This window comes from Onychomys torridus, chromosome 4, assembly GCF_903995425.1.
Source record: "Onychomys torridus chromosome 4, mOncTor1.1, whole genome shotgun sequence".
Classification (NCBI taxonomy): domain Eukaryota; kingdom Metazoa; phylum Chordata; class Mammalia; order Rodentia; family Cricetidae; genus Onychomys; species Onychomys torridus.
In genome coordinates, this window is record NC_050446.1 from 2431241 (window position 1) to 2447890 (window position 16650).

General features: G+C 43.2%; 1 pseudogene; it reads right to left on the reverse strand.

The window, feature by feature from the left end:
• Positions 1-15707: 15707 nt before the first annotated feature.
• On the reverse strand, positions 15708-16423 carry LOC118582494 (annotated as a pseudogene).
• Between the last annotated feature and the right edge of the window lie 227 nt (positions 16424-16650).

Here is a 16650-nt window from a genome sequence, read left to right on the forward strand (position 1 = left end):
TGGGCATGTTGTGACTTCATATCATCCCTGACTTGTTTTCTCTAAAAAAAAAAAAAATGAAAGAAAGAAAGAAAAAATGTGGATGCGTGGGTATGGGGTGCCTTTTCTCTCAAAGACTGCTTCAGGCTGAATGGTGGGCATTGGTTGGCATTTGGGGGAGATGGGGAGGCTGGCTCCTGAAGTCCTGGGATGAAGTTCTGTCATGCCTTGTTCTGCAGCTGTCTGTCCTTCATGGTGTGGCTGGGAACCTTCTGTCTGATGAGATACTGGTGACATAAAAAGCTTAGAGAAAAGAATCATTATTATTTTATTTTTGGAGTTGACATTTAGCTGAGGTAGATCTGGCCTGTCCAGATGGAGACATGTTTAAAAGGTGGCTGTGATAAAATTAATGATTATTATGGTGTTTTAGTACTCTGCTTAAATTTTACCTGAGATAAGCCTTATTCGAGGTAGTTTATTTAAGGCACCTGTTTGTTTTATTAGTTTAGCATTTAGGAAACACAGGTGATCAGTTTCTGAGTATTGAACAGTGATAGATTGTTATATCCTTACTGCCTGGATATTTTGATGGTCCTTTTGCCTCCGGCTCTGTGTGGCCCTAGTTGGGAAAGGAAGGGGTGATACCTTATTCCTCTGGAATTGGTGACAAGGCAGTGGATCCTGATGTCTTCTGGAGCTTGAGAGTGCAAGGCCCCGTTTGTTTCACTGTATATGAGGAGAGATTTTTCTGGGATGGAGGTGAGATAAAAGGTTTTAGATGGGACAGGTGGACCCAGTGAGGAAAGCCCTCAAGTTTAGCAGCTGTAGGAGTCACAAGAATTACCTTGAAGGGTCCCTGCCACTTAGGGGGAAGGGGTGAAGGGCACTGGCCTGGAGGAAAGAGAAGAACCTGGTCCCCCATGTGGATTGGAGGTGGACAATGATTGTCACACGGCTGAGGTGATGACCAGTCTGCATAGCTCCATAGGATAGACCTTGGGTGACATAAGAGAGGAGTTAACAGGCTATCTGGAACAGTTGGAGGGTTGGATAAAAGACCTGGTGTTAGAACTGGCCTTCCATACATTAGTTCAAATGGAGAAGTTGAAAGAGGCTTTTTAGGAAGAGCCCTGAGCCTGAGAAGAGCTAGAGGCAATAATCTTACCCAGTCGAGGTGAAGCTCCTGTGACATCTTAGTAAGAATGGTTTTTAAAGACCTGTTGGTACGCTCCATCTTTCCTGAGGATTGAGGACGGTATGGAATATGAAAATGCCAAGGGATGTTAAGAGCCTTAGCTAGTGTCTGAGAAATCTGAGAGGTGAACTCCAGGCCATTGTCAGATTGGAGGGAAGCAGGAACCCCAAACCGAGGAATAATTTCTCTGAGAAGGAGGTCTGCAACTGTCTGAGCCCACTTATTAGAAACCGGATATGCCTCCACCCAATTTGAAAATGAGTCCACCATCACGAGGAGATATTTAACTTTCCTGACTGTGGGCATATGGGTAAAATCGAGCTGCCAGTCAGTACCTGGAAGGGAACCTCGAGCCTGGTGGGTGGGAAAAGGCTGACTCCTGTACTTGGTATTGGGATCTGTTTTTTTGGCAGATCTCACAAGAGGCAGTAATAGTTCTTAAGAACTGTAAGTCCTCAGAGGTGGGCTGCACGTGAGCCTTTACAAATTGAGACAGAGCAAGATTATTAGGATGAAAGAGCTGGTGTAGGTAGGAGAGAATTTGCCTAGTGTCAGGAGTTTCCTATGAGGGTGTAGGCTGTACTGCATGGATTCTCTGTGGTGGGTGAGGTGAAACTTGGCCCTGGAGGGCCGCTGTCCTGGCTGCCTGGTCAGCTCGGTTGTTTCCCCTAGAGATGATAGAGCTATCAGTCTGATGAGACCAGCAGTGGACACAGTTCCTATAGCCTTGGGGAGGTGGGAAGCTTCCAGCATGGCCATTATTTGGCCTGATTTAGATATGGATCTCCCTTTTGCTGTGAGAAGGCCACACTGCCTCCAAATAGCAGTGTGGGATAGGAGGTTATGAAAAGTATATTTAGAGTCTGTGTAGACATTTAGAGATTGTCCCTGTGCCAATTAGAAGGCACGGGTGAGAGCTATCAGCTCAGCCTGTTGGTTATTGGTGTGTGTGGGTAATGCCTGTGCCTCTATTATCTTAGTATCTGACACTATGGCATAACCCACTTTATGGGTCCCTTCGTATAAAAAGGAGCTGTCATCTGTGTACCAGGTATAAGTGGCCTGGGGCAATGTGCCCTCCTGTATGTGTGAAGGGTGAGGTAACAGTTCCTCTAAGGTTTCGGTGCAGGAATGAGAAGGAGAATAGTCAGCATTAGGTTGAGGGAGGAGGTTTGAAATATTAAGAGGTGGACAAGTCTGGAAAGCAAGTGTGGCATCCTCTAGTAATGCCACCTGGAGAGAAAGAACCTGGGAAGGAGGTAAAGTTTGTAAGCCTTTATAAGTTAAGGGATGGGACAGATTATGGTGAGACAAGACAGTAATGGGTGACCCAAAGGTTAGCTTCTTTGACTCCCAAATAAGGAGCTCTGCAGCTGCTAGGGCACGGATGCACAGCGCCCAGCCCTGACTGGTAAGGTCTAACTTCTTTGACAGATAGGCTACAGGTACAAAGGAGGGTCCCAGCTGATGCCCTAGAGTTCCCAGAGCAAATCCCTCTTTCTCTGGTACATAGAGGGAGAAGGGACGGGTCAGGTTTGAAAGGTGAAGCGCTGGGGCCTGAAGAAGAGCCTGCTGGAGCCTCTAAAAAGGTTTAGTGACAGGATGGAGGAGGGGCTCGTGTGGCGAGCCCTGAGCTGCCTCGTATAAGGGGCGAGCAAGGAGAGAAAAAGATGGAACCCAAGACCGTAGGAAGCCAGCTATTCCTAAGAAAGACAGAATCTCCTGTTTAGTAGAAGGGACTGTAAGAGACTGGGTTAGACACTTCCTGTGTACAGTAATAACCTTATGGGTTAGAGTAATAGTTAGACCCAAAAAGGTTACCTGGGGAGTTGACAGCTGAACTTTAGAAGGAGATACCCTGTAACCTTGGCTGGATAAGAAATTTAGGAGAGCAGAGGTGTTAGTTTGGCTAACCTGTAAGGATGGGCTACAGAGTAAAATATCATGTATATACTGTATTAGTTTAGAGCCAGGGAGAGACAGAGAAAGCAGGTCAGTGGCCAGAGCCTGACCAAATAGGCGTGGGCTGTCTCTGAATCGCTATGGCAGAACAGTCCAGGTCAGCTGCATGGACAGGTGAGTATCAGGGTCAGTCCAGGTGAAAGCAAAGATATTCTGAGACTGAGCACTGAGAGGGATAGAAAAGAAAGCATCTTTGAGATCTAGAACAGAGAAGTGAGAGGTTCCTGAAGGGATGGTGGACAGGAGAGTATAAGGGTTAGGCACTACAGGGTGGAGGGGGACCACTGCAGAGTTAATGAGCCAGAGGTCTTGACCCAGGTGGTAGGTTCCATTAGACTTTTTAACTGCAAGTATGGGGGTGTTAAAGAGGTTGGGCGGAGCAGTTTTTTCCTGAGGTCAGAAATGATAGGTTTAAGACCCCTTAGGCTCTGGAGTGAGAGAGGGTACTGAGCTTGGGTGATACATCTGGTAGGGATTTGTGGCTGGATAATAATAGGCTGATGGTGTCTAGCAATAGAAAGGTTCTGGGTATCCCAGACTTTTGGGTCTACCTGAGAGGCTGGCAAGGGAAAAGAATTGTTAGAGTCAGTGGAGTGAGTGGCTAGGAGAAGGAGAAGAGGAGCTGCTGGCATATCTGGGACGAGGCAAATGTGTGGAGCAAAAGAAATGGACGCTCCCACCTTAGCTAGAAGATCCCTTCCCATTAAAGGTAGAGGGCAGCTTGGCACCACTAAGAATGTGTGTGTGAGAGGGTTGCCTCTGAAAATGCAGTTGAGTGGTGGTGTCTGGTGAGGCAGATAAGGCTGTCCCCCAACCCCAACAATAGGGAGACAAGAAGGAAAGGTAGGCCCCCAAAACTCTTTCAGGACAGAGTAGGTAGCTCCGGTGTCCAAAAGGAACGAGATGGGGTGCCCATTTACTTTTATCATTATCCTTGGTTCCCTGTGTGAGATGGGAGTGGCCGGGGCGGAAACTGGCAGCATCAGTGGTTGCTGTAAGCCAAGCCTACAAAGTCAGCTGGAGGGTGGTCTTCGTCTGGCATTCCTATGTTACTTGGGACATTAGGACAGTCAGCTGACCAGTGACCCTTTTGGTAACATTTTGGACAAGGCCTTGTCGGTGCCCTTTGTGGGGCAGTGGTGCAAGCCTGGGCCCAATGGCCTTCTTTCCCGCATTTGAAACAGGGACCAGATGGCTTTCAGGGAGCCGGTCGGGTAGTGTTTCCCAGCATCTGGTAGTGGTTTTTTGGGGGGGGGGCTTTTTCATCCCTCCCATGGGTACACCTTAAATGCTATCACCAGCATATCTGCCTGTGGGGTCAGAGGGCCATTCTCTAAACGTTTAAGTTTATCCCTAATGTCAGGGAAGCTCTGTGAGACAAAGTGGGTCATTAGGAGCTGCCTGCCCTCAGGGCTCTCCAGGTCTAAGCTAGTGAACTAAAATAGAGTCTTGGTGAGCCGCTCTAAGAAGTGAGACAGATTTTCGTCCTTATCCTGAATTACCATTTTTAGTTTCTCATAGTTTACTGGTTTTAGGGCAGCCTTATGGAGGCCTGTCAGGAGACAGGTAACAAACCTATCTCTGGCTAGAGATCCACACTGGATATTATAGTCCCAGTATGGTTCTTGGTCAAGAACCGCCTCGGCTCCTGGAGGATGTGAGGGGTTAGTCTGGTGAACTTCATCTGCATGAGTTCTAGCCTGTTCCCATACTCGCCTGCGCTCCTCAGGAAGTAAATTATTAGAAAGTATCATGAATATGTCATGAAAGGTGAGACCATAGGATTGAGTTATATATTGAAACTGTTTAATAAAGGAAGCAGAATTAGAAGTATAAGAACCCAGCTTAGTTTCTATCTGAGAGAGTTCTGCGAGAGAAAACAGAACATGAACCTTAATCATTCCGTCCACACCAGCCACCTCTCACAAAGGGAGAACAGTGGATGGGTTTGGATGGCTGGAATCAGGCACTTTAGCAGTTTGAGAGCATGTAGGAGGAGGAGTGAAAGGTGGAGCCAGAGCAGGGCCTCTGGAAACGGCCGCTGCTGAGGAAGAAGAATCCGGAAGGGGAGCCGAAGGAACAGACACCCTAGGAGTAGGGGTGGGAGCCAGAGGTCGGATAGGTGGAGGTTCATTATCAGGATCTAGAGTCAGAGATTCTGGAGTCAGAGAATCATCAGGTTTAGGCATAGCTAGGAGCACATGAGCAGGAGAGAAGGAATCCAGAAGGGAAGGCTTAGCACTGAGAAAAAGGAAACCAATAACATAGGGCAACTCTTTCCATTTGCCTGTTCGCTGGCAGAAATTAGATAACTCCTGTAAAATATCGGGATCTAAGGAGCTGCTTGGTGGCCATTTTTTATTATTTTCTAAAGCATACCTGGGCCATTTCTTAGTACAGAAATGGATAAGCTTAGGAATCTTTAAGTAAGGTAAGAGGTTTTAAAACCTCAAGAAGACAGCCTAAGGGAGAGGAAGGACTGATCGGGTTGGAAGCCTTATTTCCCATGTCTGCAGTGGAGAGGCAGAAAAATAATTTAAAAATAAAAATAAAAAAAACAATTGTGATCCAGAGCCAAGACCCCAGGCGTCCCCAAGGCCAAGGACGGATCCCGGGCACAAGCTGCTCCACTGCTCATCAGCTGAGAAGCGGGGGCCCGCTGTGTGAAGCAAGGATTCCCTGGGAATCCTTAATGTCTAACAGCTCCATCGAGCTTGAAAAACATGCCAGCTTCACACAGCCCCGGGATGTCCCCAACGGTGGTGGTCCAATTTCGAGAATATCTCAAGCTGCAGACGTGGGAGATGGCTAGAAATTTAGGCCTGCAATAGGAGCCGACTGTAGCCAGTGAAGACTGTGGCCAGGGGTTCCCCGGTTTCAAGAATAACCAGTGAGGTGCCAGATGCTCAACAGTCATTCTTACAGATTCAGGAAACCATTTACACTAGCTGAAAAGTGGAAAACTCACCAATCAGAGGAGCAGTGTTGGGTGCAAGGTTGTGAGGCCAGGCGAATGGACAGTGGTCTGTTGCATACAGAGCAGAGTCCCTGGTCTGTGTGGAACAGAGTCCCCGGTTCCCGGGTTTCCATGCAGAGGATGCCCAGAAGTGCCCTTTCTGTCACAGCACCAGAATGTTAGTTATTTGGCACTCTTACCCTGTGAGGAAACATCCCAAAACATGACAAACACACAGAAGAGTTTTTATTAAGATAGGAGAAAAAGAGACAGACATGAACAGGCCTGTGGGAAACACACGTGGTCAAGAGAAAGGGGTGAACTGGTGCAAAATGGCGCTGGCTTTATAAAGGGTGGGCCACATATGGGTACAGGAACTCATGTGGCTACTCCATGCATACATATAGATTACATGGCTACATGCACGCTTTACACAACCATGCAAAACCACGGAGTCCTAGTCAGGCAAGATGTTTAGACCCGGAAATGGCTATTTTGAACCAGAAATAACTAGGTGGAAGTGTCTAGGTCCACTGGTCATGCCCAACTGTGTGGGCATGTTGTGACTTCATATCGATTACGGCCAAGCTTAAAGGTCTACAGAAAGGACCCCTCATTCCACAGGCAGTCTCAGCTGTGGCCTTGAAGGTGTACCAGTGAGAGGGATGAAAAACCCCTAAACAAAACACCTGATGCTGCCTATGGCCTTTTGGCCTGCAAAGAAGATACCCAGGCTCCCAAAGCCTGAGAGCCTCAGGGTACCTGTTTTGGATGCTGCCAAGAGGTCACTGAGCCAGGGTCTGTCTGAAACCTCTCAAACCATTCCAACCATGTGCACATGCCATCAAGAGGGACACTGGGATATTGACTGTCCCCATATCCCTTGTGATAGGGGGATTTCAGGCCCATATTGCCTTCCTGCTGACCTCATAGGTCTGTCTGTGGATGACTGAGGGGCCTGGGCTCCCTTGGCCCAGTCACTGCCATCTCCCATAGGGAGTCTTGGGCAGTCATTACAGTATCAGAGTGATCCATCCCCTTCCTTCAGGATACTGGAGCCATTTTTTTCAGTCCTGATGGAGTTTTAGGAACCCACCTCTTCTTCTCATTCTTCTATTGTCAAAGTAGGGGACAGCCTTATGAACCTCACCAAACCTACCACTTAGTTGTATCTTTAGGGGTATTCTCCTCACCCATTCCTTCCAAGTGGTACCAACCTGTCCCATACCCTTGCTGGGAAGGGTCCCTCTAGCTAAAATAAGAACCTCTATTTCCTTTGCTCCCTCATATCCACTGGACCCCAGACTCACAAGCCATTATCCACTCCTTCTTCTCCAAACCACACAATCTGACACACCATTTTCTTTACCAGCTAAAGTGGGAAATCCACAGGAATCTGCTTAGGAGTATTATGGAATTTAATAGCATATAAATTGAGGAAATACACTCACAAATATAGAACCAAGTGAACAGCTGAAGTCATCCTCTGTTATGACCAGGAGCAAATCCACCTAGTCACCTACTCATGCCAGGAAGCAGGAACCAGGGAGAAAGGGCCTCATGACCCCTCTTCCTTTCCCTTTAAGAGGTCATGTATGATGGCAAGAAACACTGCCTCCTTCAGGCTACATAGCCCAAGGTCATGGGTGAATCATATACATTTCCCATTTTTGTCTAAATAAGAAGGTCTAAACCCAAAGCAAACTATATATAATAAGAATGATTAGCAAGTATTGTCTAAGAAAAACAAAGGATAATAACATAAACAAAAGTGGAACTACATCTAAGGAGAACATCAAACAAGAAACACATGCTAAATGTCCAGAAATGTCTAGATCATAGATAAACGACAAATTACCAAGATTACTCCATTAGCTATTCTATCCTGAAGAATCTAACTTTAGTATCTAAAATGTTCTTAGCTAAAATAAGAGCTTATTATAACTATAACTATCTAGTGTTCAACCCCATCAAAGACTTGAGAAGGAAAATAATATTACCTGAGTAAACAGAAATTGCAAGTAAGCAACTTCTGAAAATTTCAAGAATTGACAGAGCAGCCTGAACAGTCACCTAATGTTTCTCAACACCGTTGGGGCATCAATTTTTGGATACAGGCCTTGAATATCTAACAGATATTTTTGGAAGCAGGAATTTTGAAAGACTGTCTTACCCTGTCTTGGCAAGGTTCAGCAGTCACTTTTTCTTGTATCCTGCTTGTCCAGAAAGGATAGCATGCATACTGTCAGCAGTTGAGACAAGGGCAGTTCTTTGCCCAGCAGTCCATTTTGTGGTAAGAAGACAAACTTTCAAATGGAGTGTCTTAGAAGCCCAACATTCTCTTGGGAGTAGATTGGTGCTGCCAGGAGCAATCATGTCTCATGTCAATAGAATTCTAAGTTATCAAAACATTTAAATGTCATATTCTCTATGTCTAGAAAGTGTCTGAAGACTTCCTATCCATCTGATATAAATTTCTATAAATCTGGAAAACCTAACTAACATGATTATAGATATGACACTCATGGGGTGACTATTAATCTTTAAGTCTTATCTACCTAAATAACCTAAGGACTAAGGATTCACATTAACAGGGTAAGCAATCTATAAACAGAGTCCATAAGTACCATAAGAATGGTATATAGGGGGGCTGAAGAGATGGCTCAGAGGTTAAGAGCACTGACTGCTCTTCCAGAGGTCCTGAGTTCAATTCCCAGCAACCACATGGTGGCTCACAACCATCTGTAATGAGATCTGGCACCCTCTTCTGGCCTGCAGGGGTATGTGCAGACAGAACACTGTATATGTAATAATAAATAAATAAATCTTTTAAAGAGAAAGAGAGAGAAAGAAACACTTAAAAAAAAGAATGGCATATAGTTCTGACTCTTGTACAGAATTTTAAAGACTTTGGACCACTTTACTTAAATCTCCTGATTTATCTAGTGCTATTTGCTCTGGCCATGCATGACCTTGGGTTATAGAGCCTAAAGGAGGTGGTGCTTCCTGCCATTATATATGACCTCACATAAGGGAAGGGAGAAGGGTTACATGCCCCTTATCACTGCCCCTGCCTGTGAAGTGTATTTGCTCCTGGTTAGATCAGAGGACAACTTCAGCTGTCTACTCCATTCTGTATTCATGAATGTATTTCCTCAATTTATATCTTAATAAATTCTGTTACCCATTTAATAGACTAATGTGTATTGATTGCAATAAGTGGAACCCACATGACAAAGACCTCACACTCCCTGTAGCTTATGCCCACAGCCTCTGCAGCAGTGGTGGCAGATTTGCTCAGAGGCTCAATTGATTGCTAGCACCCCTAAGCCACTTGATCCCAACCACATGAATTGGTCTATATTCCACGCCTGAGACTGGAGGAATTTTAATCTGGGTATTCCATTGCTGTCACAGATCTTAGCCCCAAAGATTCACTGCTACATTAGCAACATAAGGCTTCAGCTTTTCTCTTTGTCCTTCTGGCCCTATGTATTCAACCCATCTCAAACTTTGTTTTACCTTAGCTAGGGTTCCAATCCCTAGAAACTGGATATCTACCTCTTGCTCATAATTATAGTTGTAGCCATAACTGTGTACACTAGGCCTTCTAGAATAATGTTATTACTTCATACTCTAAACTTTGGTCTTTGTTCACTTATGGAGGCCTGCCAAAATATTTGTTTTATGGCGTTTTTGGAGTTTTCGTCCATCTATCAAAGCTTTTCTGTCACCCAGCACAGTATTTTCTTTACATTACATACTGGATTATTTAATAGTGCTGGGGATAAATTTCCTCCACAGTGAATGGAAATGACTGGACCACGTTCAATTTGGGGGCCTGCAAGAGGCCCCCTGAGGTTTTCCCCAAAGGTAGAGAATCTCATATGTCTCTTGTTGATCTGCATTCATTGGTTCAATGTCGGCCTTTGCCACATCTTCTGCATAATCCAGAAGGTTGAAGTCTCCTGTTTCGGTTATTTCTAGAAGAAGCATTGCTTCTAGGAGTGCCTCATGTGCAATTCCTTCTTATATGATCTGGTTTACTGCAGTTAAAATATTTGGTACTTTGATGCCTCCTTCCACCTTTGGAAATTGCCTCTCCTATTGAAGCCCCATCACAATAGTTAACGGACTCAATATTGTTTGTTTGTTGGATCCATTCTTCTATGGGATCTGATCTTTAAAGGTGAAAGTATCCTTTTGTATTCTATATTAGCATTATCAAAAGCCAAAGGTTAAGTTAATACTTGTCTTAATTCTTGATCTGATATTGCCTTGTTTATAACCTTGGTCAGTCTTTGTAAAAAATTAGTAAATGGTTCTTTTGACCCCTGTTTTACATATGTTGAGTGAATACCATAGGTAGCTACAGTTGCCTTTATATTCTTTTAAATCTCTCATGTAATAGGCTGCCAGATAAATTCTACATATCTTACAGGATTTTTTTCATTTGCTGGCTTTTCACAAAGGGTGACAGGGTAAACCATAGCATGAGGAACACCTGCCATAACCTTTGGTAAGTAATCTCTAACGCTGTAAGGTACTAGCTATGTTACAATTTCTATAGCCTTGACCTTATGCTTGTTACTCCCCTTATTCTCAGTTCTAGCAGACTCCTCCAAAGCCTGAAATTGATTAATCACAGCTTTTTCTAGAGTTTGTACCTCCTGTACTGTAAATGATTCAAGTGACTTCATGGAATCAAACAATTTTTTGTGTGCATCAGAAACATATGATTCCAAAGACTTTATTCTATCAATTAATGATAATCATTTCTCCTTAGAAATTATCTGTATGGCATTAAGATTGCTCTGAATATTTACTTCTCTAACCATTAGGTATTCACATTTATTATCAATAGAATTAAATCTAGTTGTCCAGTTATTATTAGAGGACTGAAGTTTTGTGGTAAATTGTCACATTAATGTCTCATTTTTGATGCTGCTATTAAACCAGTTTTTCAATGATGTGATATGAATTACTATGCTAATTGCCAGTATGGTGAAAATTATATATGTCCCAGGAAGGTCATATATCTCTTGTAAAATTTCATCCATAGTATAAACAAAGAAGTATTTAAATTCCTGAATGTTAATGTTATCTGCCATGGTGTAAGAGAGACTTAAAATTTGTAAGGAAAAATTTTATGTATTAATTAATTAATTTATTTATCAGTTTAAGGTGTAAAGTTATCAGATAATTTACCTTAGATAAGATCCTTGAAAGATTGTCCTAAGTGTTCAGCTGCTCCAGATGTAATTAACCAAGTTGGTGAATTTTGGGTGTGGTGGCAGGCGTCACAAGTGTAGCTCTAAAGCAGTTCTGATGCAAGCTGACTCAGCTCCTGAATGAGCTTCTGTGAATCAAATACTTATGCCAACTAATCCCCACCCATGAATAGTGGGCAGAGAAAACAGGATCACAACAAATGAAGTAATACACCAAACAGTTGGAAGTGCTGCTTAGGACATCTGCAGAAAGCTCTGAGGCTGGAGGTGCTGCAGGTCTGTCTGTGCACATGTGCATGCCAAGGCAGTTTCCCACAAGATGTCAGTGGTGGCTGCTGGGTGTGGGTATTTCAAAAGATGTAGTTGGCAGCAGCCACACAGAATTGTTTTAAAAGTAAAGGAACAATTCCTGCAATGCTGCCTGGCTCACATGCCAGTACACATCTGTGTGGGTGGGCAGGTGGGCAGGTGGACAACATATCTGGTGCTCGGCCTAGATCACTGGCCTGGGATGCAACAGCACAATTAGCCAGCCCTGGTCCTGAAAGTGCCTAAGGTGATGGTTCTGGGCAGTTTGCAAGTGTGCAAGAGTAGCCACAGTGGGTCTATCCATGAGTCACACAGACTCCAGTGGGTGGCTTTGTGAAAGGTCAGCTAGCCACGGACCACAGAACATAGGTTTGAGTTAAATGGTGCCACAGGCCTGTGTCTGGCAGAGCAGAAATTACTGGCCTCTGTGGGCATGATTTGAGCTGCTGCTAGCAGGAAGGGGTTATAGGATTCTCTGCATAGATAAGGGCCATGAGATGGCCCACCTACATGGGTGCCAGGTAAAGTGAGAAATCCACAGGAGTCTGTTAAGGAGTATTATAGAATGTAATAGGATATAAATTGAGGAAATACACCACAGATACTGAACCAAGTAAACAGGAAATTATCCTCTGCTCTAACTAGGAACAAATCCACCTGGCAGCCCGCTCACCCCAGGAGGCAGGAACCAGGGAGAAGAGGCATTGTGATCCCTCTCCCTTTCCTTTTAGAAGGTCACATATATCGATAAGAAGCACTACCTCTTTCAGGCCATATAGCCCAAGGTCATGAGTGGAGCAAATACCATTACAACCAGCTTTCCAGGTGGATACCAGGGTATGGGATGCCCAAAACCTCTCTATGGCCAAACATCACCCCTCTCTCACCATTCAACTACAAAACCCCACCAAATATATCACTCAGGCTCAATACCCACTGTCTCTCCAAAGCCTCGGGGAATTTAAGCCCCTCATCTCTGACCTTTTAAGAAAAAAGATTTCTAAACCTCACAACTTTCCCTCTAACACTCTCATATCCATGGTTAAAATCCTAAAAGAACCTACCCCTTGGTTCAGGATCTCTAACTTATCAATTCAGTAGTGGTTGCCCTTTACCCCATAGTACTCAACCCCTATACTCTCCTCTCTAACATCACCTCAGGGACCTCTCATTTCTCTGTCCTAGACTTCAAGGATGTCTTCAAGGAAACCCAGTCACAAAATAGCTTTGTCTTTACCAGACCAACTCAGACACCCACCTCTCTACCCAATTCACTTGGACCATCTTACTCCAGGGGTTCCAGGACAGCTCAGATCTATTTGGCCAGGCTCTAGCCTCTGATTTATTCTCTTTGCCTCTTCTTAAACACAAGCTTATACACTATATACGCAGTCTTCTCCTTTATAGCCCATACCTACAAATTAGCCAGGCTGACACCTCTACCTTATTAAACTTTCTGTCCAGCCAGGGTTTTATCTTCTAAGATACCTCCCCAGGTAACTTATCTGGGACTAAATATTACTTGAACTCACAAAGCCATTATCCTAGATAAAAAGAGTCTCTTTCAATCCCTACCATCAGGGTAAAAATTATATCCTTCCTCGGGATGATTGAAAGAAAATGATCCCCAAAGGGAGTGGCACTATTAGGAGATGTGGCTTTGTTGGAGTGGGTGTGGCCTTGTTGAAGGAGGACTTTGAGAACTCATATATGTCCAAGCCACATCCAGTGAGGCAGTTCACTTCCATTTGCCTGTTGATCAATATGAAGGACTCTCAGCTCCAGCAGCATGTCTGCGAGCATACCACCATGTGTCACCATGATAATGGACTAAAACTCTGAAATTGTAAGCCACCCCCATTAAAATGTTTTCCTTTATAAGAGTTGTAATGGTCATGTGTCTCTTCACAGCAATAGGAACCTTAAGTCAGACAGAAGTTGGTACCAGGGACTGGGATATTGCTGCAATAGATCTGACCATGTTTTTGTTTGAAGGGATATGGAACTTGGGACTGTGGATTAGAAAAGTAGTTGAACACTTTAAGTGCTGCTTAATGGGCATACTAGTAAGGGCATGGAAGACAGTGGTGCTGAGTGTGATTTGAACTGTGGGTACCTGGCTCAAGAGGTTTCAGAGGTGAAGACTATTAATATGTGTCCTGGAAATCATTCTTGTGATATTTTGGTGAAGAATGTGGCTGATTTTTCCCCTTGTCAGAAGAGTCTGCCTGAGGCTAAAGTGAAGAGTTTTGGATTAATTATGTTGGCAGGGAAAATCTTGTAACAGCCTAGTATAGACTCTGCCATGTGGTTATTAGTGGTAACTCGGATGAAGATTTATAATGAAAAGGAACAAGCTAACCAAGGAAAAATAAAAGATGTAGAGCAAATACAAGATGTAGGACAAAGGAGCACCAGGAAGTGAAATGGAGTTAAGTCTTGTGTTCAAGGATATAAACAAATTAAGAAATGGAATAAAAGAAGTGGTGACCTCAGGGCAAGACTCCATACATCTAAGTTTCCAAGTTGTGAAAAGTAATTAAAGAAAAACTTAGAACCAGGTGTGGTGATGCATTCCTTTAATCCAAGTGGATCAAAGACCTCAACATAAATCCAGTTACACTGAACTTGATAGAAGAGAAAGTAGGAAGTAGTCTGGAACCCATTGGCACAGGAGACCACTTCCTAAATATAACACCAGTAGCACAGACACTGAGAGTAGAAATTAAAAATGGGACCTCCTGAAACTGAGAACCTTTTGTAGGGCAAAGGACATGGTCAATAAAATGAAATGACTGCCTACAGAATGGGAAAAGATCTTCACCAACCCCACATCTGACAGAGGGCTGATCTCCAAAATATATAAAGAATTCAAGAAAATTAAAATACTGAACAATCCAATTTAAAAAATGGGCTACAAAGCTAAACAGAGAATTCTCGACAAAAGAATCTCAAATTGCTGAAAGATGTTTAAGGAATTGCTCAACATCCTTAGTCATCAGGGAAATGCAAATCTAAATGACTCTGAGATACCATTTTATACCTGTCAGAATGGCTAAGATCAAAAACACTGAAGACAGCTTATGGTGGAGAGGATATGGAGCAAGGGGAACACTCCAACACTGTTGGTGGGAGTGCAAACTTATACAGTCACTTTGGAAATCAGTATGGTCATTTCTCAGAAAATTGGGAATCAATCTTCATCAAGACCCAGCTATACCATTCTTGGGCATATACCCAAGGAATGCTCAGTCATACCATGAAGATACATGCTCAACTATGTTCATAGAAGCATTATTCATAATAGTCAGAACCTTATATCTCTTTCCTTGCTCTCCTGAAGACGAATTTCTAAACAGTCTTATTAAGTAAGAAACACAGAGCCAAATACAGAGGTAATAGCCAAAGACATCAGAGAACTAGTGAAGAGCCTTATCTTATGACCTTGTCACTGTTGCTTCCCCAGAGAGAACTTCTTCCTGTGTAACCTGTGGTTTTATTGCCTTTCTGTTCTGCTTTCTTATTCACTCTAAGCCCAGCCACATGACTTCCTCATCACTGCCTGTCTATATAGACCTCCAGGTCTCTATGGTTGGTACTGGGATGAAAGGCTCATGTTACTATGCTTGGCTGTGTCTTTGACCACACAGAGACTCTACCTGCCATGTGATCAGATTAAGGGCATGGGCTACCACTGTCTGACTACTGTTTCCTGCTCACTGACCTCTGATCTCCAGGCAACTTTATTTATTAACATACAAATAAAATCACACTTCAGCACAATTAAAATATCACTACATTTCCCATTTTATTCTAATGAAGAGAAAAAAGTTATAACTAATATAAGAAAAACTTTATAAAATAAGTACAATAATTATATGTAATATATATAAGCAATAAATACCTCAACAGTTTCTAATCCATTTGCATTTGACAAACTCAGAGAAAATTCCATTTTCTACTCTATTTTGGTAATTCCAAAATATACCTGATTCACTTATTTTTGTTTCAGTTTGCCAAGCTGTGACTGTTTATTAACTGACCAGATTACAAAAATACCATGGGCAACACCTTAGTTCATTCATCTAATAAGCCTGTTTATCCGGTCCTCCCTGTTGCCAGCATCTCCACCATCCACAAAATGAGTTGTCTTTTTCTTCATTCCGCCTTGTGGAGAAGATAATTTGAAAGGCCACAGGAAGTTATTTGCTTCCTTGAAGCGTTTTCCAACTGTATAGATCTCATGAATCAGATCCTCCATGCAGATGATGCTGTGCTTACCAAGAGATCGCGCAATCAAGGAATTATCTGTCAAGGCAATTCTATTCTTATTGTTTTTGTCATAGCTGCGTTTGTAGATGAGCTCATTTACTGACGTCAGGTTGGGATACCCCCAGGCAATGTAGGGTTCCACGATCCTCAGCATGTTGATTGAAGCCTTGTTGAGCTTAACAAAGGTCGCGTTGAAGATCTGACAAAGATGGAGAAGCTCAACACCTTGCGGACCTTTGGGCTTATACCATTGATACCTCAGATTCTGATGACAAATGCCAACTTCGGTTCTGCAGGCACATAGAAGTTTCTAGCTTTCCTTGCCATCCTAGTCATCTGAATCTCAGTCCGGTACATCTGCCTGTATTCCTTGTGATAGTGCTTTGCCTTTTCATAGATAAGCTTCCTCCTTGCCTTTCGCAGTGTCTTAACCTTCAACTCTTTTTTCCTTTGCTTTTTCTTGAGGGTTTCTGGCACAGCAGGAACCTTCTTTTTCCTCTCTGGCACAGCCTCCATGGTTCCAGTAAGAAAAAAAAAAAGAGCCCTGATTGACTTTTTATCTTAAATTGTATTACTAACAGAGAAATATCTTATAATGTCTTTCAAATTTTTAGTTATTTTTTGAAAACTATAACTATGTAATCTTCAACTAAATATAACTGTAACTATCTAGTTTTCAACTAACTATAACCATAATTATCTATTCTTCAACTCCCTCAGAGACCAAAGAAGGAAATAATATT